Source organism: Pleurodeles waltl, chromosome 1_2, assembly GCF_031143425.1.
Source record: "Pleurodeles waltl isolate 20211129_DDA chromosome 1_2, aPleWal1.hap1.20221129, whole genome shotgun sequence".
NCBI lineage: Eukaryota > Metazoa > Chordata > Amphibia > Caudata > Salamandridae > Pleurodeles > Pleurodeles waltl.
The window spans coordinates 1,163,059,443-1,163,085,767 of record NC_090437.1 but is presented as its reverse complement, the minus strand read 5'-3'; the positions used below and the strand labels follow the sequence as shown (position 1 = coordinate 1,163,085,767).

Sequence of the window (26,325 nt, the reverse complement as noted above, 5' to 3'; positions counted from 1 at the left end):
CTCCTTTAGTCAATTTGGCGTGCGTCGTTTCTTCTCTCTGCAGGAGATCAATACGTCGATTCGAATAGCACTCTCAGGTCCGTGTAGGCCTTGCGTCGTTTTTACACACCCAGCGATGTTTGTGTCGGAAATCCTGCTGCACAATGATCTGAAAACCCTGCAGCGCGGATTGCGATCTCACCAGCCTCCGTCAGCGATGCTGCACGTCGTTTCTCCAGCCGCTTGCATCGATCTTCCAGCGGTGCTGCAGGCGAGCGTCGATTTTCAGCTGCGTCTTGAAGTTGCGTCGATCTGGCTGTCTGTGCGTGGATTTCTTACTCTGCCAGCTTCTCCTTTCAGGGTTCCAGGAACTGAATGAGCACCACTTGGCACGGTACGAGTCTCAGCAGAGGCTTCAGGTGCTGGCAGAGTGAAGTCTTTGCTGTTGCTGAGACTTCAACAACAGGAGGCAAGCTCTAATTCAAGCCCTCGAAGAGTTCCTCACAAGAAGGAAGGCAACACAAAGTCCAGTCTTTGTCCTCTATCACAGGCAGAAGCAGCAACTGCAGGATAGCTCCAGAAAGCACAGTCACAGGCAGGACAGCTCTTCTTCCTCAGCTCTTCAACTCTTCTCCAGGCAGAGGTTCCTCTTGGTTCCTCTTGGTTTCCAGAAGTGTTCTCTAGTGTGTGGTTTTGGGTGCCCTTCTTATACCCATTTTGACCTTTGAAGTAGGCTTACTTCAAAGAAAAGTCTCTCTTGTTTGTGAAATCCTGCCTTGACTAGGCCAGGCCCCAGACACACACACTAGGGGGTTGGAGACTGCATTATGTAAAGGCAGGCACAGCCCTTTCATGTCTGAGTGACCACTCCTCCCCTCCCTCTTAGCACAGATGGATCATCAGGATATGCAGCCTACACCCCATCTCCCTTTGTGTCACTGTTGAGTGAGAGGTGCAAGCAGCCCAACTGTCAAACTGACCCAGACAGGGAATCCACAAACAGGCGGAGTCACAGAAATGCTTTAAGCAAGAAAATGCTCACTTTCTAATAGTGGCATTTTCAAACACACAATCTTAAAATCAACTTTACTAAAAGATGTATTTTTAAATTGGGAGCTCAGGGGCCCCAAAAACCACATGTCTGTCCTCTCCCAAAGGGAATCTACACTTTTATCATATTTAAAGGTAGCCCCCATGTTAACATGAGAGGGACAGGCCTTGCAACAGTGAAAAACGAATGTGGCAACTTCACGGAAAGGAGCACCGGCTGACTAAGGGGGTGGGACTAGGCCCCTTTAAATTTCAACCGCGCGCCCGCTTCGCGGGACGCGCCAACTTCATGGAATGGAGCACCAGCTGACCAAGGGGACGGGACCAGGCACCTTTACATTGACAACGCGCGCCCGCTTCGCCGGACGCGCCAACTTCACGGGACGCCCCAACTTCACGGAAAGGAGCACCAGCTGACTAAGGGGGCGGGACCAGGCCCCTTTAAATTTCCAACGCGCGCCCGCCTCGCGGGATGCGCCAACTTCGCAGAAAGGAACACCGGCTGACTAAGGGGGCGGGACCACGCCCCTTTAAACTTCCAACATGCGCCCGCTTCGCGGGACGGGCCCGTCCTGCGTCCGGAAGAGACGGGGCTGGGCCATACCCTTTTATTTTTTTATATCTGGTGGTGATCGGCTTTTTAAGAGGTTCAAGGAGTCTTGGACCACTTATTGTGTCCTACAGATCACTGTTTGACTTGTTGCGATTATTAGTATTCTTTGTAGGACGGGCCAGGCCCCTTCTCTGGGCCCTAAGGTGTGGCTGAGAGCACTCTGATATACCTGTGTTCACTTCTCTTTTTTGCGCTTATATTGGTGCCAAGTCCCTTTATTCTCTTAGAATGGGAAAACGCAAGGGGAGATCTAGCCCAGATTTAGGCCCTGCTAAAATCAAAATTCCCAAATCTAGCAGAGTCACGCAACCTCATACCAACTGCGTGTCCAGAGAAATTGACAATTTAATTGAAGAAGTGGAGTCAATCATTAATGAAAAAGAGAGTAACGCTCGGAAGAGGCTGAAACCCGGAACTTTATTGGCGTTTTTAACATCGGGTTCTAACTCTTCTATTGATGTTCAGCCCCCGAGATCTCTAGCCCAAGTTCCTGCCCCCCCAAGTCCGCTCGGTATGGCAAATCCTTCACCCTGGCTTGATCCTGTACCTAACCTGGAAGTTAGAGTTAACAACTCTATTCTCCATGGGATTTCTTGCTCAAACTGTTTTTCTGCTTTGGACCACTCAGACTTGGCCAGTGCTAAACAGTCTTCTCTGACTTCTGTGCCTTCTTAAAATCAAAAAACGAATGTAGCAGTATTTCACTGTCAGGACATATACAACATATTACTATGGCGGTGATTCTAACCGCGGCGGGCGGCGGTCGCCGCCCGCCATGCGGTTACCGCCAAATGACCGCACCGCGGTCACAAGACCGCGGCGGCCATTCTGGCTTTCCCGCTGTGCTGGCGGGCGACCGCTGGAGTGCGACGGGTGCAGTAGCACCCGTCGCGAATTTCAGTGTCTGCTAGGCAGACACTGAAATTCCTTTTGGGGCCCTCTTACGGGGGCCCCTGCAGTGCCCATGCCATTGGCATGGGCACTGCAGGGGCCCCCAGGGGCCCCGCGGCACCCCCTACCGCCATCCTGTTCCTGGCGGGAGACCCGCCAGGAACAGGATGGCGGTAGGGGGTGTCAGAATCCCCATGGCGGCGGAGCGCGCTCCGCCGCCATGGAGGATTCTCAAGGGCAGCGGAAAGTCGGCGGGACACCGCCGACTTTCCGTTTCTGGCCGCGGCTGAACCGCCGCGGTCAGAATGCCCAGCGGTGCACTGCCAGCCTGTTGGCGGTGCTACCGCGGTCATTCGCCCTGGCGGTTTTTACCTCCAGGGTTAGAATGACCCACTATATGTCCTACCTTAACCATACACTACACCCTGCCCCTGAGGCTACCTAGGGCCTAACCTTAGGGGTGCCTTACATGTAAGAAAAGGGAAGGTTTAGGCCTGGCGAGTGGATGCACTTACCAAGTCGAATTTACAGTTTAAAACTGCACACACAGATACTGCAGTGGCAGGTCTGAGCCATGTTTACAGAGCTACTAATGTGGGTTGCACAACCAGTGCTGCAGGCCCACTAGTAGCATTTGACTTACAGGCCCTGGGTACCTCTAGTGCACTGTACTAGGCACTTACCAGTAAATCAAATATACCAATCATGGATGAATCAATTACATACACATTTGGTATAGGAGCACTTGAACTTTAGCACTAGTTAGCAGTGGTAAAGTGCCCAGCGTAACAAAAACAGCAAAAACAGGGTCCAGCACACTTCAACAACCTGGGAAACAGAGGCAAAAAGTTAAGGGAGACCACGCCATGGATGCAAAGTCTAACACGTGTCCCCCCCAGCTGAAAGTGGGGAGCAACTACGCAACCTCATGGGAGTTCTCATCACTAAGGAGGAAGAATCTGGACAGACCATCAGCATTGGCGTGTTCTATACCAGGGTGGTGTTCCACCATAAAGTCCATCCCCTCTAGGGAAATGGACAACCTCAACAGTTTTGGATTCTCACCCCTCATCTGCATCAACCATCTGAGGGGCCTGTGGTCGGTCTGAACCCGGAAGTGAGTCCCAAACAAGTAGGGTCTTAGCTTCTTCAGCGCCCAGATCACAGCAAACGCTTCACGTTCTTTGGCAGTCCACCTACGTTCTCTGGGAAGTAACCTCCTGCTAATGAAGTCTACGGTTTGATCTAGGCCCTCTTCATTAAGCTGTGAGAGTACTGCTCCAATACCATGGTCTGAGGCATCTGTTTGCACAACAAACTCCTTGGAGTAGTCATGTGCCTTCAGCACAGGTGCTGCGCACATGGCAGCCTCCAGGCCATCAAAAGTGTTCTGGCAAGCCTCTGTCCAGATCACCTTCCTTAGTTGTTTCTTAGAGGTCAGCTCAGTAAAAGGGGTCACAATGGTACCATACCTCTTGACAAACCTCCTCTAATAGCCAGTGAGGCCTAAAAAGGCCCTCATCTCAGTCTGGGTCTTGGGAGGCTCCCAAGCGAGAATGGTGTAAATTTTTGGCTGTAGGGGTGGCACCTGGCCACTCCCTACCTGGTGTCCCAAGTACACCACAGAACCCTCCCTATTTGGCACTTGCTTGCTTTAATAGTGAGGCCTGCCTTCTGCAGGGCCTCTAACACTCTCTAGAGGTGTTGCATGTGTTCCTCTCATATGGAACTGAAAACAGCAATGTCATCCAGGTAGGTGGCACTGAACTCATCTAGCCCAGCCAACACCTGGTTGACTAACTTCTGAAAGGTGGCAGGGGCATTTTTCATCCCAAAGGGCCTCACTTTGAATTGAAAGTGCCCATCTGGGGTAGAAAATGCAGACCTTTCCTTGGCCCCCTCAGTCAAGGCAATCTGCCAGTACCCAGGTGTTAAGTCAAACGTGCTTAGGCACTTGGCAGCTCCCAACTGCTCTATGAGCTCATCAGCTCGGGGGATGGGGTGTGCGTCAGTCTTGCTGACCGCATTGAGTTCCCGGTAGTCCACACAGAACCTGAGTGCTGGAATGGCACCAGGTGCAGCAGCCTTTGGGACCAATACCACTGGGCTGGCCCTAGGACTGCTGGATTGCTCAATAACCCCTAGGGTTAACATTTTGGATACCTCATCCTTAATGCTAGCCCTAACCCTGTCATTCACCCTGCATGTGGCCCCTGGGATCAGGGAAAACAGTGAGGCGAACTGTCCCAACCCCTGGCGACAGTCCCTCTGCTGCTCCTCAGTCAGGATCACTCCCTTCACAGCCCCATCTTTTTCTCCTGCAGACAGGAGGTCAGGAAGAGGCTCACTCTCCTCCTCCACCCATCATCTGTTGCAAGGAGACAGTTCAGTCGGCTCAAAGTGTGGTTTGAGGCGGTTAACATGCAGGACCCTGAAAGGGTTCTTCGGAGACTGCAAGTCCACCAGGTGGGTGACTTCACTCTTGCGCTCCACCACCTCAAATGGCCCTGTGCACTTATCCTGTATCGCCCTAGGCTCCACTGGCACCATCACCCACACTTTTTGACCAGGTTGAAACGCGACCAGAGTGGCATTCTGGTCATACCACTGTTTCATATCCTCCTGGCTTGCTTCTAGGTTCTCCTGTGCGAGACTCCTGAAGCGGGCACCCTGATTTCTCAACGCCAGCATGTAACTAAATATATCCTGGGGGGGTTTACTAGGAGCTTTCTCCAAAGCCTCCTTCACCAGACTTAAGGGTCCTCTCACAGGGTGGCCATAGATCAGCTCAAAGGGACTAAACCCAAGTCCTTTTTGAGGCACTTCCCTGTGAGCAAACAGAAGACATGGCAAGAGGACGTCGCACTTTCGCCTCAAGGGCTCTGACAGGCCCTGGATCATGCCTTTCAAGATGCGATTGAATCTCTCAACCAGACCATTACTTCGGGGTGGTAAGAGGTGGTGAAGTTGTAGGTCACCCCACACACCTTCCACAGAGACTTCATATACATTGATATGAAGTTGGTACCCCTATCAGATACCACTTCCTTGGGCAACCCCATGCGGGTAAAACAGGGGAAGTGACTGAGCTTAGAGGAATGTCTTCTGGGTACCGGGTGGTATGGTCCACCAAGACCAGAATGAACCTGTTGCCCATGGCTGTCTTGAGATCCAGAGGCCCCACAATGTCAATACCTACCCTTTCAAAGGGAGTACTAACAACAGGTAAAGGTTGGAGGGGAGCCTTACATTTCCCCCCACTCTTGCCACTTGCCTGACAAGTTGGGCAAGACCTACAGTGTGCAGCAGAATGCCTGTGCATATGGGGCCAATAGAAGTGGGAGACAAGCCGCTTGTAGGTCTTGTCCTGCCCCAGATGTCCTGCCAAAGGCACATCATCAGCCAACCCCAGTAGGAAGGCCCTGAAGCACTGGGGTACTACCAGTATAGGAGCTGACACAGGCTCAGGAACCTTAGGCTCACTATACAGGAGGCTGTCCTCCCCATTGATCAGGTGAATACTGGTCACCTCGCCAGCCGCCTGGGCTGCAGCCTGCTGTCGCAGTCCCTCTAGAGTAGGGCAATTTTTCTGTGCCTCACAGAATGCCTCCCTGGTGGGTCCCCCTTCCTGCTGCCACTGCGACAGCTCAGGGACCTCCCCTAGTTCAGCCACCTGTTCCCCTGTAGGCTCCGGGGCGTCACCCTCAGACTCTGCCTCCTCCCGGACCGTGGGAACTCCTGGGGCCAGGTTCCGGCACCCCCTGCCCTTCCTCTTCTTGGCGGTCCCCTGGGCCACTGTTTCAGGCTCCAGGGGCTCTTGACCACCGTGATGGGCTGCCATTGACCGGGTGGATATGCATACCCACCCAGGCAGACCCAAAATCTCCAAGTGAGACCTGTGTTCCACCTCCTTCCAAGGGGAATCCTCCAGGTCATTGCCTAGCAAACAATCTATAGGCATGGTTCGACTCACAGCTGCCTTCAAGGAACCTGAGACCCCCCCCCATTCAAAGGGAACCTGCGCCACTCTGCACAGGCGCTCTTAGTTGTCCACTGCAGCTACTTGGTGAAGTACCCAGGGATCAATCTGCTCTTCAGACACCAGGTGACTCCTCACTGTAGTCACACTGGCTCCTGTGTCTCTCAGATCCTCCACCCTCTGTCCATTGATGGTCACCCACTGCCTGTACATTTTAGTATTCTCAGGCACAAGGGTTCTCTGGACCATCTCACTGTCCCCTAGTGAGACAAGGGTCATCTCAGCTGGCTCCCATCCCCCTGGAACCAACTCCTTCCCAAGAGCTACACTAGCCAAAACCTGGGGCTGAGCACCAGTGGGTGTCGGTGTACTCTTGAGGCATTTGGGGGCCCCCTCACATGACCCACTTGGTCACATGCATAACACTTACGTGGGGGTCCCCCTGCCACTGGCTTTCCTTTGGAGAACCAAGTCTTCTTCTCACTGTTGATTGGGAATCTTTACACTGGGATTCAGTTTGGGGCCCTTTAGAGAACTCCCCCTGTTTACCTTTACCCCCCTTTCTTCTGAGAGGGACCCTGCCCACCCTTGTCGTGGTCTCCCCCATACCTCTTTTGGATCCTGGTGCTCTCCCAGAGGCCTGCTTCCTGTGCAAGCTTCCTGGGATCAGTCAGCTTGCTGTCAATCAGGTGCTGACGCAGCTCTGGAAAACATCAACTGTACAAGTGCTCCCAAGCAATCAGATTGTAAAGCCCCTCATACGTTGTTACCTTACTGCCCTTCATCCAACCATCCAGTGACCTGCAAAAAGAATCAAAACATTCCAACCATGTTTGGGATTCCTTCTTCTTATATGACCTAAACTTGTCCTTATACTGTTCAGGGGTGAGACCATATCTTGTGAGTAGGGCATCCTTCATGATAGTGTAGGTGAGATTCTGAGCATCCCCTAAGGCTGTCAGTGTATCCCTCCCCTCGACCTCAAAGTGCTTCCACAGACCCACCCCCCCAATGAGCTTCAGGGACCAGGTTCATGTGGAGAGCAGACTCATACCCCTTGAGCAACAAGTATATGCCATCCTCCCTTTTGTAATAATTCACAAGATCTTTAGGAATGTGCACCCTCCTCTCAGGCTGCACTGTGATGTGGCTGCCACCATCCCTACTAGACTGGCTCCTCTGATTCAGCTCCCTTAAGCTGAGCTCATGGGCCAAGAATAACTTTTTCTCCTCTGTGGCCATCCTCATTTTCTCCAACTCCCTCTGGTGCTCCCTCTCTGCCTGTCTGTCCTGCAATTCGTCAGGAGTCAGACCCTTAGATGAGACACTGCTACCTGCCCTGGAGACGCTCTCCATGGACATAACAGGCACACCCACAATACCACTGTGTGTGGAATGCTGTTCCTCCTCCTCATCCTCCTCATCCTCTGTGTGCCCTTTAGTGTTCTTGGGTGTCACCCAGGCCCTCAGCGCCTTTGCAGCTCCTCCTTCTTGGATGAGCTCTTAATCAGACAGTCAAAACTCTTACAGAACTGCTTCCACTGAGCCACAGTATAGCTCTCTAATTTTTCTTGTTCAAAAGCAGCTCCAACTGATGCATCTCCAGATTGGGACATGATGAAAAGTCAACAAAAGAGCAAAGTTCCAAAAGGCAGAAAACAAGTTCCCAATGAAGTTCAGAAGTCAAACAAAGATTACCACAAAAATTAATATAGGGAAAAATCCAAGAAAAAGAGAAAAAGCAAAAATCACAAGACAAGTGGTATGTGGTGACGTAGTGGTCTGCACTCAAAACAGTAGTGTACACTTAATCACTATGGGGGTCATTCTGACCCTGGCAGTCATCGACCGCCAGGGTCGACGACCACGGAAGCACCGCCAACAGGCTGGCGGTGCTTCCTTTGCTATTCCGACCGCGGCTGTAAAGCCGCGGTCGCCCAGCCGGGTCCGGCGGTTTCCCGCCGGATTTCCCCCGGCTGGGAGAATCCTCCATTTTCACCGCCAGAAACAGAAACTGGCATGGGCAGTGCAGGGGCCCCCTTTGCAGACAGTGAAAATCGCGACGGGTGCAACTGCACTCGTCGCACCCCTGCAACACCGCCGGCTCCATTCGGAGCCGGCTTCAATGTTGCAGGGCCTTTCCCGCTGGGCCGGCGGGCGCTCTTTTGGCAGTCGCCCGCCGGCCCAGCGGGAAAGTCGAAATGGCCCCCGCGGTCTTTTGACGGGGGAAGTTTGGTGGGCGGCAACCGCCGCCCGACAAACTCGGAATGACCCCCTATATGTCAAGTACAAATACAAGTCCAATCCCAACCACTGATCACCAATGTTAGAAATGGGGTCTTTGGCTGGCAGTCAGGTTACCCCCTGTCCAAGCAAGGACCCTCACTCTAGTCAGGGTAAAGGAGAATCACCCTCAGCTAACCCCCGCTCACCCACTTGGTAGCTAGGCACGAGCAGGTAGGCTTAACTTCAGAGTGCCAGGTGTAAAGTATTTGTACCAACACACACAGTAACTTAATGAAAACACTACAAAATGACACAACACAGGTTTAGAAAAATAGAAAATATTTATCTAAACAAAACAAGACCAAAACAACAAAAATCCACAATACACAAGCCAATTTATCAATTAAAAATCAAAAAGAGTCTTCATGTAATTTTAAACAAAACGTTAACACTGTTAGCGTGGAAATGTATCCGGGTGTGTCAAAAATAACCCTGCACGGGCGAGTATATGTGAAAAGAGGCTTGCGATGTGTCGATGTCACTCACTGGCGAGACTGTGCGTCATTTCTCCTTCAGTCGAGTCGGCGTGCGTCGCTTCTTCCCTCCACAGGTGAGCGATGCGTCAATCCGAACAGCACTCTCAGGTCCGGACAGGCTGTGCGTCGTTTTTACATGGCCAGCGATGTTTGCATCTGAAATACTGCTTCACGATGATCTGAAAACCGCGCAGCTCGGGTTGCGATCTCACTAGCCTACGTCAGCGATGCTGCGCGTCGTTTCTCCAGCTGCGTGTGTCGATCTTCCAGCCTCGCTGAAGGCGAGGGTCGATTTTCAGCTGCGTCTCGGAGTTGCGTCAATATTTTCCCTGCACAGCGGTCTGCGTGTGGATTTCTTACTCTTGTTCTGCCGGCTTCTCCTTTCAGGGTCCCAGGAACTGGATGGGCACCACTTGGCAAGGTAGATGTCTCAGCAGAGGCTCCAGGTACTGGCAGAGAGAAGTCTTTGCTGTCCCTGAGACTTCAACAACAGGAGGCAAGCTCTAATTCAAGCCCTTGGAGAGTTCTTCACAAGAAGGAAGGCAACTCAAAGTCCAGTCTTTTTCCTTCAGCACAGGCAGAAGCAGCAACTGCAGGATAGCTCCACAAAGCACAGTCACAGGCAGGGCAGCTCTTCTTCCTCAGCTCTTCAGCTCTTCTCCAGGTTGAGGTTCCTCTTGGTTTCCAGAAGTGTTCTCTAGTCTGTGGTTTTGGGTGCCCTTCTTATACCCATTTTGTGACTCCGATCTGCGGCTGAAGAAACGAGACGCCGCTGGCTCCGCGGCTGGAAATCAACGCTTGCCGGAAATGTGACAAAAGATGGACGCATGGAGCAGGAGAAACGTCGCGCAGCATCGCTGATGGAGGCTGGGAGATCGCAACCCGCGCTGCGTGGTTTTCGGATCATCGTGCGGCTGGATTTCCGACGCAAGTACCGCTGGGTGTGTAAAAACAATGCAAGGCCTGCCCTGGACCCGAGAGTGCTGACCGGATCGATGCATCGCTCTCCTGTGGAGAGAAGGAACGACGCGCCCGACCCGATGAAAGCGGAAACCACACAAGGTCCCGCTTGTGAGTGGAATCGACGCAATCCAAGGGTTATTTTTGACACACCCAAGGTACTTTTTCACGCTAACAGTGTTAGTGTGTGTTAGAAACTACTTAAAGACTCTTTTTGATTTTTAATTGATAACTTGACTTGTTTATTGTGGTTTTTTGTTGTTTTGTTGTTTTGGTCTTGTTTTGTTTTGATAAATATTTCCTATTTTTCTAAACCTGTGTTGTGTCATTTTGTAGTGTTTTCATTAAGTTACTGTGTTTGTTGGTACAAATACTTTACACCCAGCACTCTGGAGTTAAGCCTACTGCTCTGCCAAGCTACCAAGGGGGTAAGCAGGGGTTAACAGAGAGTGATTCTCTTTTACCCTGACTAGAGTGAGGGACCTTGGTTGAACAGGGGGTAACCTGACTGTCAACCAAAGGCCCTTATTTCTAACAGTGGCACAACCAGTGCTGCAGGCCCACTAGTAGCATTTGACTTACAGGCCCTGGGCACTTCTAGTGCACTGTACTAGGGACATACCAGTAAATCAAATAAGCCAATCATGGATGAACCAATTACATACACATTTGATATAGGAGCACTTGCACTTTAGCACTGGTTAGCAGTTGTAAAATGCCCAGAGTAACAAAAACAGCAAAAACAGAGTCCAGCACACATCAACAACTTGGGAAACAGAGGCAAAAAGTTAAGGGAGACCACACCAAGGATGAAAAGTCTAACAGTATACATCTACACAGATGCAGTGCTGAGGTCTTTATCCAGAATCACAGCCTGGCGGTTGATAAACTTACCATGTAGGTAGAGTGCTGGATAATACTGCACTTGTCCCTTGCCGGGAGAGTTGCCATTAAAAATATGGTGGTTCTTCCTTGCTTTCTGTATCCATCCTTGAATATTCCCACGCTTTTCTCAGGCACTTCTTTAACTGATTGCGTGGTATCCTCACTTGGTTGGTTTGGGCGGGTAGGCGCCCCTGAGTTGGGCTGGTCTACGCTGACTATCCCATTTGAACGCGGGGGCTTTGGTGTCCTGGACTTCTACCTTTATCACCTGATTGCTCAGGCACATTTCACCTACTACTGGAACCATCCTGATTGTAGAATCCAATATCTCAAACCGGAGCGATCACAGTCCCCCTCTGCTTCTCTTTCTGCCCTACTACCTAAGGGCCACCACGCACCTAGTGGAAATTCAGACCCTCCCCGCAACCTGTTGGGCATGGATAAAATTACTTAGTGATCTAGGGTTTGATATTTTTTATTCACTGCACATTCCCCTGTCCAAGGAGCCGTGGCTCCCACTTACATGTGAGAGGCTGACTCAACGCACTCCTGCTTCCCTCCATTACACACAGCCGCAGATGTGACCGAGGGACAACAATCCTCAACGTTTGATAGATTTGTTCTGCACAGGCTCTATGGTACCTTGCGCATTGTGCTGCCTACATACCCAGCGGAGCCAAGAGATTTCCCCCATTGTCCATTACCATTGCGGCTACAGACAATGCGCATTTCATCTTACGCCTGTATCACACATCCCTGCAACTTAGGCCCAGTGGGCCCAAAAGGTCAAGAGTAGCCTGAGAGAGGGACCTCAATCGTTCTTTGCTGCATAAAATTGGGTATTACTGCTGCACACAGGTCAGATTAGTATCCAACAACTACTGGCACAAACTCCTGCATTTTAAATTTCTACATCATGCATACACCACCTCTTCAGCTCTTGCTCGACTTGACCCTGCACGGTCTCACTAATATCTCAAATGTAATGTCGACCAGGCTGATTTCTTCCATTTGACCTGGTTGTGCCCTACGGTCTCTACATACTGGGGCAGCATCTACTCTGTCCTATCCCACATGGTAGATCAGGAACTCACCCCTGACCCTCTCCGTGCTCTACTGGATATGTGAAGATGCTGCCAAAATCCACTCAGCCTTATGCTGGCGCTGTTGCTTGCTAAATGTCGGATCGCCTTGCACTGTGGTAGCACAGCTTGTCCTACGGAGGCAGCCTGGATTAGGGACCTACAATACTAACAGCAAGCTTTATGCCTCCATCCAGCCTCCTGCTTCTCTCCCGAAGGATATCTGGCAACCTTTAGGGAACTGTCTTCAAACTATGTTGCCCGCACCTTCAGCGGCGGGCAATGGACAGTCTCTTCATACCATCACTTCTGCCCGGTCCCCTGATGGACTTTAGTGCCCGATGTTGCTCTATATGTACTGTACATCACCTTGTTTCTCAATGTATCAGCATTGACCTAGTCTGTTGTATTTGATTGACTTGATGTGCTTTTGCTTGCTCTGTTTGACTACTCATGTTGCTGTGCTGTATATGCTTATACTTATCTAAAAACTTAAATAAAGTTTGCAATGCAGCAGGTCTTGCATTTGCTCGAGTTAGAGCTATTAGCGTTGTAAACTCCTAACCGGACATTTCTTGCCACACAAATGAAAAGAAACGAAGCACAATTGCGCTATGTAAAATGCAGTGCAATAGCGCTGAAATTGAAAAGGGAAAAACAGAGCACGATTGTGCTATGTAAACTGCGCTGCGTGGAAAATAAAAAAAAGATAAAGTAGTCCGGAAACCATGCTGAAAACATGGAGCCTTGTATGTTTTCAGTAGTTTACCGGTGCTGTGTAGGTGGGCTAAACAGCAGAAAGACATGACGTATGCATGCCTTTCACGAATGAAAGCAAGCGGATTTTAAAAGGCAAGCCCACGAACCAATGAAAGTGACTGACATGACATGGGTGTGATTAGAAGCCCAAAGAGAGATTACTGCAGCTGAAGAAGCGCTTTGCACTCGCCCCTAAAAACATAAAACTGCACTACAAGCTGCAGTGGCAGGCCTGAGACATGGTTACCAAGGCTATGTTAGTGGGTGGAACAATAGATGCTGCAGCCCACTATTAGCATTAAATTTACAGGCCTGTGTACAGTTAGTATCATCTACTGGGTACTTATGAGTAGATTAAATGTACCAATCAGGTTTAAACCACTTTTATCATGTTTAAAAGGGAGAGCACCAGCACTTTACCTTGGTTAACAGGGGTAAAGTGCAGTCGTAATGCTAACAAAAACTCCTTCAGCAAAAATAGGGAAAATGATCAGGACCACACAAAAGATAGTCATTTCCACCAATTGTCAAATAGCTTTGTTGCTGCTGCACTGGTTTATAATTTGTAATACTGCTTTAGACGGGACCATGTTAGCACTGCACATCTCAGTGGGCATCAGATACAAATAACGTTTATGACAAAGGATACAGGCTTGAATAAACATTGTGTTACATTACGTTAGCAATACAGTTGTTCTGTGACTTCTGAGTAAAGGAGATGCTAGTAGTTGAGAAAGCTAGATTTCAAAAGTTTTTTGTGATCATGTGTTGGCAACATGAATTTGACAGTGACCTCAATTTTGAGTAAGAGACATAAAGGAAGGAAGGAAGGCTGTTTAATTGAAGATTTATGCTATCAACTTGTAAAATACCACAACAAGTAGACACAGACGTGAATACGGGTCTGTTTTCACCCTGCAGCTTAATTTAAGCTATTTATTGTGTTCCAGAGTATGATTTTTACCTTAGATGCCGGTAATACCACCGAAAACGTTCCTTGCCACCTAGTGCGGTGGTAGTCCTACTAGGTTAGAATGCACTCAGGCTGTGGCAGGATTGTGAATGTCATTGGCATGATAGAAGAGATACCGGTGTGCTGTTGACTTGTTCTTTTAGGTAACCATTTATATCCGCTTGGTTCAAGGTGGTGGTGGTGGGCTGCCAGGACATGGTAGGCTGCAGGCCCACCCTATGCCATCCCTGGCATTCCTCCCATATGTTGCTATTCCTATAGACTTGTATTCGGGAAGTTGACTAATTCTCCAGGTCCATGGACTATTTGTGGGATTAGTTGTCCACTGAGGTATTGTGGAAAACATTGGGTTTTATTCAGAACGGCCGCGCTCTCCAAGCTTGGAATGACCTCTGTCTCTGCTCCACCTCTCAATTTGGAGGAAAGGAAGTGATGATCGGATTTTGGTTAGAGGAGGCAGCATCACCTGAAGCTTTGGTGCCATTTACTCAAAATGTACAAGAAGCTTTTTTTTCTTTTCTTTTACCATTCTGTGTTTTAGATAGTTTCTGCTCAATACCGAGTCACCAGTTTGACAGACTAGCAGCTTCACTGGACTGGAGTCTGAAAAGATGAAAAGTTTTCTATGTGAGTTTAGTCTGGCATGTGGATCCTTGAGGTCTCTGGATTCTTCACTTTATCCATAGAGCACAGTAAAAAGCATCGAATGCGCCTCCCATTTGAAACGTCCTTTGTAAAACACTTTCACCACTCATATGAACTGCTATTCTCTGAGAGATAGGTTTTGTCAGGGCCCAGCTGCTCTTTGTTTTATGTATTCTTAGAGAACAGACATATTTCAAAATATTTGGGTTAATTTTTAATGTTATACTTCAAACCGAGAAATCAAAAAATATGAGTTTGAAAAGTGAAGATGTCTTTCAAAAGGCATGAATTCTTAAAACATGTTTTATCTTCTAGAACAGCAGAACTGCTTTTTTTATTGAACATTTTTACTGTATACAATTCTATTTATGCTGTTTAGAATTAATGACTCTAGCAACATACGTACTGTGTTTCAAATCTACATGCATTTCACATTTCAGGCCAAACTTGCCAGCCTCGTCCAGAAATGCCAGGATAGGAACAATTTCATTACTCAGCTGGTGAAAGAACTGCAGAGACTCATGGACTCCCCGCTCATTGAAGAGGCCACAGACCTGGTGAATGGCACTGCGCTGGCAGAGCACAGCAGCGGATTCTTGTCTCCATGGGCACAAGGGGTAACAATGCATAGAAGCTTGCATGGTACATTGTAATGCAAAACATGAATTACGTAAACCTCGGTGTTGTGAAATTCCTCCCCTCTCTGCTAGACAGTTAACAATGATTCTGGAGTTCTCTATTGAGTTTCAGATGGTGCAAAAGCAACTTCATTTTCATTTTTTTATTTTTCATTTTCATTTTTGATATTTATTTGAATTCCCCGTTTTCGACAATTTTCTACCCTGGAATTTCATGAGCATTTAGCTGGTAACATTTCAGGTGGTGGAGGGGAAATAACACAAATGTGTTATTACTGCACCACTTTAAAATTCTGATTCGGGACATTAACTCTCTACACTCCACTACACATCAGTGGCACTAATATAACATGCAGCACTCTAACCCTACACATAGCACTGTACCTTTGGAACACTAACCCGTCATTCTACATCTTATGGAAATTAACCATGCTACAGTGCATCCTATGCACAATACACCTAACAATTCCACCACAGGGATGCTAACACAGAGCCCTTTACTGCACCCTGTGGAGAGTAGACAATCACTGGGGGCATTAACCACCACACCACACACACCACACACACCACAGACACAGAAACATAATACAACATTACATTCTAAAACCTCCAACCCACTTCACGCGCCTGTACTTTAAAAATCTTAACCCACCATAATACACCGCATTCTGATGTTAGTAACCCACATCTTTACACTGCAGCCTTAGGATGAATGCCCACCACATTGCCATGCACTCTAGAAGCAGTAGCCCACCACACTGCACTCAGTGTTTGTGGGCAAGCACCTGTACCATCCGTATGGAAAGTGCATGCATGTTAGGGACCCTAAAGGGTGACCATGCAAGGTGACTGCCCAATCAATCTTCAGTCTTCTAATCCGGCTGGTCTAGAAGCAGTAGCCCACCACACTGCACTCACCTTTTTTGGCCAAACACCTGTATCATCCGTATGAAAAGTACATGTATATCTGATAGAGACTTCTAGTTACAGATTCCTTACCTTAGAATTTTCCCCCAGGTGTCAGACTGGATCCGGAGATTTTTCTTCGAGCAATACCCTTGTGCGTCGGTAGGTGGCGTTGGTCGACTCCGCAGGCATCGTGGTCGCCGTGATGATGTCGGGAGTAGTACATAGATGCCACCCTCAAGCAGTGACGTCAGTTCTCTTCTTTCCGCACCACGCGCTGATCCGAGAGAGAGCTACCCTAGGCTATTTTTTAGCTGATGGCGGCCCAGCACTCGACTCCGCGTAGATCCCGATCTCGCTTGATAGGAAGGTCTCGAGATCGGTCGCAGAGCCATCACCACTCGTCTTCTTCGAAGTATTCGGGTCAAGGTAAGAAGAAGAAGAAGTCGAAGAAGTCCCATCGCTCTCCGACTTCACCCCGTAGCTCGGGCGATGGCGACGTGGGACGAGCGTCCACACACTAGGCCTCCATCCTCGGAGCCTACGTCTGGGTCAACTCCGCGCTTCCCCGAGTCTCCCGGAGCGACCCCTGCCCAACTCAAAGAGGTCTACGAGGTCATGCGCCTCATCTTTGGGCGTGCCGACCCCGATACGGTGACTTTGAGCCAAACGGGCTTGGCTGAGGGGCCTTCGGGTTCCGCGCTGGCGGCTTCGGCCACTAAGGTCGCCTCCGGATCCGTGCGCGGATCTGCACCGACGCCGGTCGTACAATCGAGATCCTCCCCCATGCCGGGTCATTTAGCGATGCTCCCGACGTCGGTAGTGCCCACTATCGACGTCGACCTGATTCTCATTACTGACGACTCGGAGCGGCATCGACCAACGCCGTCATCGGCTTCGGTGGGCCCTATTCACCCCCGGTTGGATTCTGACCCATTTTCCTATGGGTACGAATATGGGGAGGAATTGGAGGGGTCCTTGGACCCTTATCAATACCAGGAAGACCCTACTATGGACTGGGCACAGGACATGGGCGAAGCCAGTGGTCTGGATACTTCTCCTGATGCTGGCATGCTGTCTCCTCCTACCGTGGCTACGGCGGAGGGAGCTTCCTATAGTATGGTGGTTAGTAGGGCGGCTGAGGTCCTTGGCCTTGAGCTACCTACTGTCAAAGTCAGGTCTAGCCTCCTGACAGAGGTGCTTCAGCCTGGGGCTTCTACGTCTGAACCCATTTAATGAGGCCCTCACTGACGTCCTTTTGGGTACATGGTCCAAACCCAACACAGCGGCTCCTGTGAACAGGACTATTGCTTGCCGCCATCGGCCTGTGCCGAACGACCCGAAGTTCCTGTCCCAACATCGTACGCCTGAGAGTCTTGTCATCCAGGCGTCCTCTTCTTCTGGCACGTTCCCTTCCGCTCCCCCGGATAGGGATTCTAAACGGCTGAAACAATTTGGTAAGAAATAGTTTTCTTCCTCCAGCCTTGCGCTGCGGTCCGTGAACACCGCATGCCTGTTGGGCTGTTATTCTCACTCACTGTGGGATACGGTTGCGCAAGTCCTGCCTCAGAGGAGGCCCGTGCTATCGTCTCCCAAGCAGTCAAAGATGGGAGAGACGCAGCAAAGTTCACGATCTGTTGTGGGCTGGATACGACCGACTCTCTGGGCAGATCGGTTGCAACGACAGTGGCCTTACGATGCCATGCCTGGTTACATACGTCTGGCTTCTCGGGGGATGTCCAACAGTCACTCATGGACATGCCTTTTGATGGCACCCGTCTCTTCGGAGACAAGGTGGACTCGGCCTTGGAGAGGTTCAAGGATTCCCGGGCTACGGCTTGGTCCCTTGGCCTTTCTGCCACCACACGCCCCCCACAGTCTGCTTTTCGTCCCTTTCGTGGCCACGGAAGGGGCGCCCTGTCACGTCCTCAACCCAGTCACCGGGCCATGCACGCTGGACAGCCTATGCGTGGCCGGGGGTGCAGAATCCCACGTGGCAGTCCACCCCTGCCCCTGCAGCAGCCTCCAAACCTTCCTGGTCCGTATCCTCACTCGCGCCCAGTTGGTGGCAGACTCCGCCATCACCTGCCCCACTGGGAACATATAACCACGGACGGGCGGGTTTTGCAAATAATTCGGAAGGGCTACTCCCTCCCTTTCGAATCTGCACCACCACACATGCCACCATCCTTCCATCATTTGGTGCTTCTCCGCCAGGAAGTCGCGGCTCTCTTGGCCAAGGGAGCTATAGAAAGGGTCCCTGTGCCAGAAGTAAGTTGTGGTTGTTATTCCCACTACTTTCTGATACCAAAGAAGGACAAAGGCTTGCACCTTATACTAGATCTTCGGGACCTGAACTACTTCCTCAAGAAGAAGAAGTTCAAAATGCTCACCCTGGCCCAGGTTCTGTCTGCCTTGGACCCAGGAGACTGGATGGTAGCATTGGACTTGCAGGACGCTTATTTCCACATCCCCATCCTGCCTGCCCACAGACGTTACCTACGATTCGTGGTAGGTCACGAGCACTTTCAATTTACTGTGCTTCCTTTGGCCTTACCAGTGCCCCTCGGGTGTTCACGAAAGTGAAGGCGGTGGTTGCAGCTCATCTGCGCAGGTTAGGGGTCTCAGTCTTCCCCTACCTAGATGACTGGTAGTTGAAGGCGCCTTTGCCCCTGACAGTGGTCTCCCACCTCCAGACTACGGTGGACCTCCTGCACCAGCTGGGGTTCACTATCAATGTGCCAAACTCACACCTGACTCCCTCTCAGACGCTCCCTTTCATCGGAGCAGTTCTGGACACAGTGCTGTTTCGGGCTTATCCTCCCCAAAAGCGAGTCCAAGACATTCAGGCTATGATTCCGATCTTTCAGCCTTGTCTTGGGTTTTGGTGAGAAAGACTCTGAGGCTGCTGGGCCTCTTGGCCTCCTGCATCCTGCTAGTAACACATGCCAGGTGGCATATGCAGGCTCTGCAGTGGGACTTGAAGTTCCAGTGGGCGCAGCATCAGGGAAATCTCTCTGTCATGGTCCAGATCTCCGATGGGGACTGCGAAAGACCTGCAGTGGTGGATTTCAAATCCCAATTGGGTCACTGGCAGATCCCTCTCCCTTCCCCACCCAGATCTCTCTATAGTGACAGATGCGTCGCTTCTGGGTTGGGGCGGCCACATGGGAGAGGCGGAGATCAGAGACCTCTGGTCTCCGGCGGAGTTGGGACTCCACATAAATTTGCTGGAGCTGCTAGCGATCAGACTTGCGTTAAAAGCATTCCTTCCCTCTCTCAAAGGGAAAGTAGTGCAGGTGTTCACGGACAACACTACCGCCATGTGGTACTCCAACAAACAAGGCGGTGTAGGGTCCTGGAACTTTTGTCAGGGGCCCTACGCCTCTGGACATGGCTGGAACATCAGGGCATTACCCTGATGGCTCAACATCTGGCGGGCTCCCTCAACGCCAGAGGAGACTAACTCAGCCGCCGACGCACTGTAGATCATGAATGGCGTCTCCATCCGGAGGTGGCGTAAGGTCTCTTTCTCAAGTGGGGAGAGCCTTGGTTAGATCTGTTCGCCTCCGCAGAGAACGCGCAATGTCAGCTATTTTGCGCTTTGGAGTTTCCAAGGCGGCACTCGCTCGGAGACACTTTTCGTCTCGAGTGGAACTCCGGCCTCCTTTACACCTTCCTGCCTCTCCCTCTTCTGTCCAGAGTTCTCAAGCAAATCAAGTACGACTGGGCCCAAGTTATCTTGGTGGCTCCGGACTGGGCTCAAAGAGTGTGGTATCCAGAGCTATTGAGCATGTCCATCAATCCTCCACTCAGACTGCCTCTTTGGGCGGATCTTCTGTCGCAGCAGCAGGGGACGGTCCTCCACCCGAACCTGTCCAACCTCCGCCTTCATGCGTGGAGATTGAGCGGCAACAGTTGACGGCATTTGCCCTTCCACCCGAAGTCTGCAATGTTATCTTGGCAGCCAGGTGTCCATCGATTAAAACTGTATACGCCTGTCGTTGGAATAAATTTGTGGCATGGTGCACCAACAAATCTGTTGACTCCCTATCTGCCCCTCTTTCAGAGGTTCTTCTATTCATTCTTTCTTTAGCCCAGCAGGGCTCTGCATTGGGCACCCTTAAGAGGTATCTGTCTGCCATTTCCGCCTTTCTAAGGCTTCCTGATCAGCCCTCACTCTTTAAATCTCCTCTTGTGAGTAGGTTCTTAAAGGGGCTCACACACTTATTTCCTCCCACTCCCTTCATCATGCCTCAGTGGGATCTTAATCTTGTACTTACTTACTTGATGTGCACTCCCTTTGATCCAATGCATAATTGTCCCTTACGGCTCCTCACATTCAAAACTGTCTTTCTCATCGCCATCACCTCTGCTCGCAGTGTGAGTGAGCTTCAGGCCCTTTCTTCAAAGCCTCCATACTTGTCTGTGCACCCCCGACAAAGTGATGTTACGCACTAGGGCTTGCTTCCTTCCTAAGGTGGTTACACCGTTTCATGTAGGCCAGTCCATCACTTTGCCTACCTTCTACGCACCCCCACATCCTTCCCATGAGGAAGAGAGACTCCACCGTCTGGACCCAAATAGAGCATTGGCGTTCTATCTCAATCGTACTAAAGACTTCCGGGTGGACGATCAACTCTTTGTTGGCTATGTGGGTGCGAAGAAAGGGAAGGCGGTGCAGAAACGTACTATCTCTCGATGGGTTCTTCTTTGCATCAAAATGTGCTACGCTTTGGCAAAAAAGCAACCTCCTGACGGCTTGCGGGCTCATTCTACCAGGGCCACTGCTGCATCCACTGCGTTAGCACACGGAGTTCCTGTCCTGGATATCTGTCAGGCAGCTGCGTGGGCGTCCCTGCACATGTTTGCTAAGCGTTAGTGCCTGCATAGTCAGGTCCGTCGGGACGGCTACTTTGGTCGTTTGGTCCTGCAGGGCTTTCTAGTATGATCTTAGTTCGCAGCCCATCACCGAGGATGGCATTGCTTGGGTATCAATTCTAAGGTAAGGAATCTGCAACTAGAAGTCTTTATCAAAGGTAACAAAATATCTGGTAGAGACATATTCTAGTTGCAGATTCCTTGCCGCCCACCCATCCTCCCCGCTTGCGAACAGGATTCCCCCCTTTCACGTCCTTAGCTCTGGTGCACCAAACTCAGTGTTCTTGGCGGGTCAGCGCTCTGGCGTGGAAAGTCGTTAAAAGAAACTGACGTCACTGCGCGAGGGCGGCGTCTATGTACTACTCCCGACGGCATCACGGCGACCACAACGCCTACGACGCCTGCGCAGTCGACCGACGCCACCTACCGACGTGCAAGGGTATTGCTCAAAGAAAAATCTCCGGATCCAGTCTGACGCCTGGGGGAAAATACTAAGGTAAGGAATCTGCAACTAGAATATGTCTCTACCAGATATTTCGTTACCGAAGGTAAGTAACTTGTACGTCAGGGACTCTAAAGGGCGACCATGCAAGTGAATTGCCCAATCTTCAATCCTCTAATCCGGGGGTTTGGAATTATCACGTCATGGGCTGTGTGATTGTAGGTTGCACTCTCCTTTCTGGCACAGGCTGTAGGTTGATAGGTCGCAGTCTAACATTAAGACTCAAATCACTCTCCCAAAGGAGCAAAAACAGTCAAGGAGACAACGTTCCCTCAACATATGAGGAATTTCTAGAAATACTCAGCAAGAAAGAAGCATGCAGGTTACTTTCTCACATCTCAGCTGCAGCCATCAAACATGTGAGGAAAAATCCATTCACTCTTAAAAAAGATGAGGTGTGTTGGGACGGTAAAGTGCTCTGCAACGTAATGGATGTGCACTCTTGCCATAAGTGCCCAAACTGTACTGATGTCTGGATCCCTATTGCTGATTTTTGTTGTCATAGGTGAATACGGATCATGGGTATGCTTCATGACATAGGCTTGTCCCATGGATTGCTGTCTAGTTGAACTGGGAGGGGCGCCCAAAGCTCTACCCTCATAGTAATGGAAGGCTACTGCCTTTACCAGGAGTTAAGCAGTACAAGCACTGTGGGGGTGAACACGTCCTTTTTACCCAGACACAGAATCACTTATTTAAAGTTCCCCTGCTGTGTGCTTAACTCACCCTTGGCCTACATCGGTTCGGTATGGAGCGCTGTGTGTGCATGTGTAGTGTACATGTACTGGATGTATGCGTGCCTGTGAATGGTAGAATACAGGACTAATGCAGTACTAAGCAGTGCATGTATGTTATATGCATGTGCTGGGCGAATGTGTGTCTGGTTCAATATATGAAAGATTTGCTGTGCATTGCGTATTCATGTACTGTGTGTATGTATGCCTGTGAGTATTACAGTACATGAAGGATGTAGTGCGGTGTGTGTATGCTGTATACATTTGCTGGGAGTATGTGTCCATGTGAATGGTAGCGTACATGGCTGACTCTGGGTTCCATTTTGGGGGAACCAAGTCTGCATGGTGAAACAAGAGGGGGTAGAGGAATCTTCTCATACAGATTTGTGTATTGCTGCATTCCCGTAAGCTGGTTGGGACACACAGGAGAGAAGGAGAGTCAGGCTCCCCGGTCAGATTTGTGTATTGCTGCATTCCTGTAAGCTGGGTGGGACACGCAGGAGAGAGGGAGAGCCAGGCTCCCCAAGGACGCTTCAAAGGGTGCTCTTTGGTTCAGAGAAAGGCCAAAGGAAGGGGCAGTTCTCAGAAAGGAGATGGGACTTATAAGACAATCTTAAAGAATAGAGCTGATGCCCCGGGCTCACCTTTTGATACACATATCACTGTGGCACAATGAGCAAGGAACCCATGTCTGGACATGCCCTGGCCACTAAAGGCGAATTTAGCAACACAAAAGGATGATGGACAATGTGCTGACACCTTTCAAACATTCACCCCAGTCACAGATCTGGGTTAAATCCATTGTTATTTTGCTCACTATGCTACCCCAGTTTGGACACAGCCATATGCAATCAGTTGCAGACTGGGGTGACATGGCGAGCAAAATAACAATGGATTAAACCCAGGTCTGTGACTAGGATGAGTGTTTTAAAGGTTTCAACACTCCGTCCATTATTTTATATTGTAGTGTTGCTTCACCTGAATGTTACCTATAGTGAATAGGGAATAACTACTGTCGTTAGAGAGAAAAAGGAGTGGGGTTCAGGGATGCACTTAAAGAAGCACTAGAGCTCTGAACTCAGGGGACTGTGGAAGTTGTTTGAGAATATCATGTTTTCCTATGTGTTGGAAGCAATAAAATAAAATACCTCTTTTTCCATAAAAGCAAATATTTGGCTTGACAATCAAATGCTGCTGCTGTGCGTATTTTGAGTTGTGAGCCTGTGTTCATGCCCTTGTAGCGACCTCCCTCCAGAAAAGCCTTAAACTGTTTGACCCACGCTATCACTGAAAATCAAATGCTTTTGGCCCGTTAGCCCAGGATCCTTCGTAGTTTGGGCCCCGGGACATCAGGAGTAAAAGGCCTCAGCTCCCATGGCTAGGCCCTGTAGTGATTGTGGCAAAATGAACGCAATCACTGTCTAAAATTGGTATCCTATTACACTGATTTCTTTCCTTGCTAGACCAGATGAGTACAGCCAAGGTCTGTTCGAAATGGGGACAACAAATCTTGTTTGAATGCATTAGGGGGAATGGATGGAAAACGTCTTTCATTACCCAGCATTGACATTATGAATATTAGGTAAAATCCTTTGAGCTTTGTAATGCACCTTCCAAGTTTCATGTACCCCTCATAAATCACATCTTCAGTGACACGTTGGATACCTTGATGTTGGTATATTTGGATGATACTTTATTCATTTCAGATACCCTCCAACAATATCAAGCTCTTTGTAAGTGAAGTCCTAAAGCATATCAGACAAAGTTTACACTGTTACAAACTGTAAAATGTGAGTTTAACATCCCACTGATTTTCTTTTTAGGATTTCCGATTTGCAGTGTTAGAATCAGCACAGATACCTCTAAATGAAAAGCATTTCTTGACCGGCATTAACTGTCGATTTATCAGATTTCCACATTTTACAGACATTTTATAAAGTATTTGAGCAGCTTTTTCCTCTACTCCCCCAGCAAAAAAAACATGTAGAATCTGGTTTGCATCTATGGGTGGGGGGTTGAGTGGAAAACTGCTTTCAATACACAGTATGGACATTATGAATATTTGGTAAAGCCCTTTGGGCTTTCTAAGGCTCCCACCATGTTTCATCACTTTGTGAATGACATCTTCAGTGCTTTAGTAGATACCTTCATTGTAGTGCATTTAGATGACATTTTACTTGTCTTAAAAATTTCAGATAGTGTCCAACAATATTAAGTTCATGCTAGTAAAGTCCTAGAACATCTCAGGCAACATTTACTGTATGCCAAAGATGAAAAAGTAGAGTTGACATTCCAAAGATCTCTTTTTAGGATTTCAGAGTTCCAGCTATAGTACTAGCACACAGAACCTTCAAGGTAGAAGCATTCATTATCTGACAATAAACCTCTGCTCTCAAAGAAAGTAAATGATTCATAGTATTTTTTTATTTTGTATAGACATTTTATATAGGATGTTGTGACTCTTATTTCATCCACTACTCAGATAACAAAGAAACCCCACTTGTTTTGATGGGGAGATTTAAAGTTAGCGTTTTTTGGGGAAACAGATGTTTTGTCTTACACTAACAGAACAGCAAAGACCCAGTGGAATCCAGAAACAGTTGGCCACCATCCTTCTATTCTAGATCCTTTCCATGTACTGAGCCAAATTACACCATATTCGAGCAGGAGTTCCTTGCCATAAAAGAAGCCTTATTACATTGAATACATTATCGTGAAGGTGCCTGTAAGAAATTAGGTTATGACTTTTGCAGGATGAGAGGGCTCTGCAAATAGTAGGTCCACAATTTCCCCTTACTGGCAACCAAACTCCCCATTGTGTCACTCAACTTTATTGGGGGTAGTGAAGCAGAGCAGTCCAAGGTCTACTCAGGGGAGGTGGTTTGGGCTTGTAATCACCATTCGCTGGCATGCAATAAGAACACTTAATAAATGATTGTCCAATGAGTGCTTTTTCTTTGAAAAAGGAAAAGTACATTTATTACACATACACTCGTCATTACTATGCATTAATTCACAAATATAGACAAAAGTCAGCTAGAAATACCTTTGGTTACATTCTGAAATCATAGTTGACCACTACTTGGTTGTGACCCCCAAAATCACAGTACCACCACATCTATATGAGATAGTACATCACAATATATGGGGGTGGGGTTATTTTAGATAAAACAGCCCTATTGGCTTTGTTACAAGTCACCATGTTAATATAGAAGGTAAGTTTTTTGGCTTTGTCAAGAGTCACCACATTAAAATACCAATAAGTCATATATTATAAGCAATCATTTTAACCATTAACCATGTTTAAATGCAGTCATTATTGTCAATAAATCACTGCAGTGTTTGTCAAAAACCACTATTAGCAGCATATTGTCAATTAAACATTTAAAACATAATGGCCCTCATTACAACATTGGCGGTAAAAGCCGCTTACAGCCGTGCAGAAGACCGCCAACACACCGCCGCAGAATTCCGCCACAGCTATTATGACCCACATCTCGGAATCTGCCAAAATTCAGACACCCACACAAGTCCGCCACACCAAAGGTCAGTGATAAACTGGCGAAAACAGAACCTCCACCGTCACGCCAACAGAAATACGCCCACACTATCACAACACACGAATCCACGCAGCGGTCTTTCAACCGCGGTATTCCATTGGCGGTACACACCGCCACGCTCAAAATACACACACTCCTACAAAACACAGCCACATTGGACGATTCAAAATACACACACCTGAGACACATACACACACCACTCCCACACACCCATTACAATATAAAACACACACCCACATCACCCACAAACCCCTACGACCAAAAATACAGAAAGAAGGCCAGAGAGAGACACCACCAGCAAGTACAACAGCATCCACAGGCACATAACACCATCACCCACACAACTTCCACGCACCTCACACAACACACCACTACATATCACCACACTTATCACCACACACTCCACCCCACACATCACCTACACCACCCCATGGCACAGCAAAGACACCCCAGATTCTCGGAGGAGGAGCTCAGGGTCATGGTGGAGGAAATCATCCGGGTAGAGCCACAGCTATTCGGATCACAG

At 49.1% G+C, this 26,325-nt stretch overlaps 1 long non-coding RNA gene across 1 annotated transcript in view; it reads left to right on the top strand.

Moving 5' to 3' along the window:
* LOC138296052 (uncharacterized) overlaps positions 1–26,325 on the top strand; it is a 140,835-nt gene that overhangs the window by 97,670 nt on the left and 16,840 nt on the right. The window contains exon 2 of the long non-coding RNA XR_011203738.1: positions 15,019–15,195. This is a non-coding gene — a long non-coding RNA (uncharacterized lncRNA). The remainder of the gene's footprint in view (positions 1–15,018; positions 15,196–26,325) is intronic.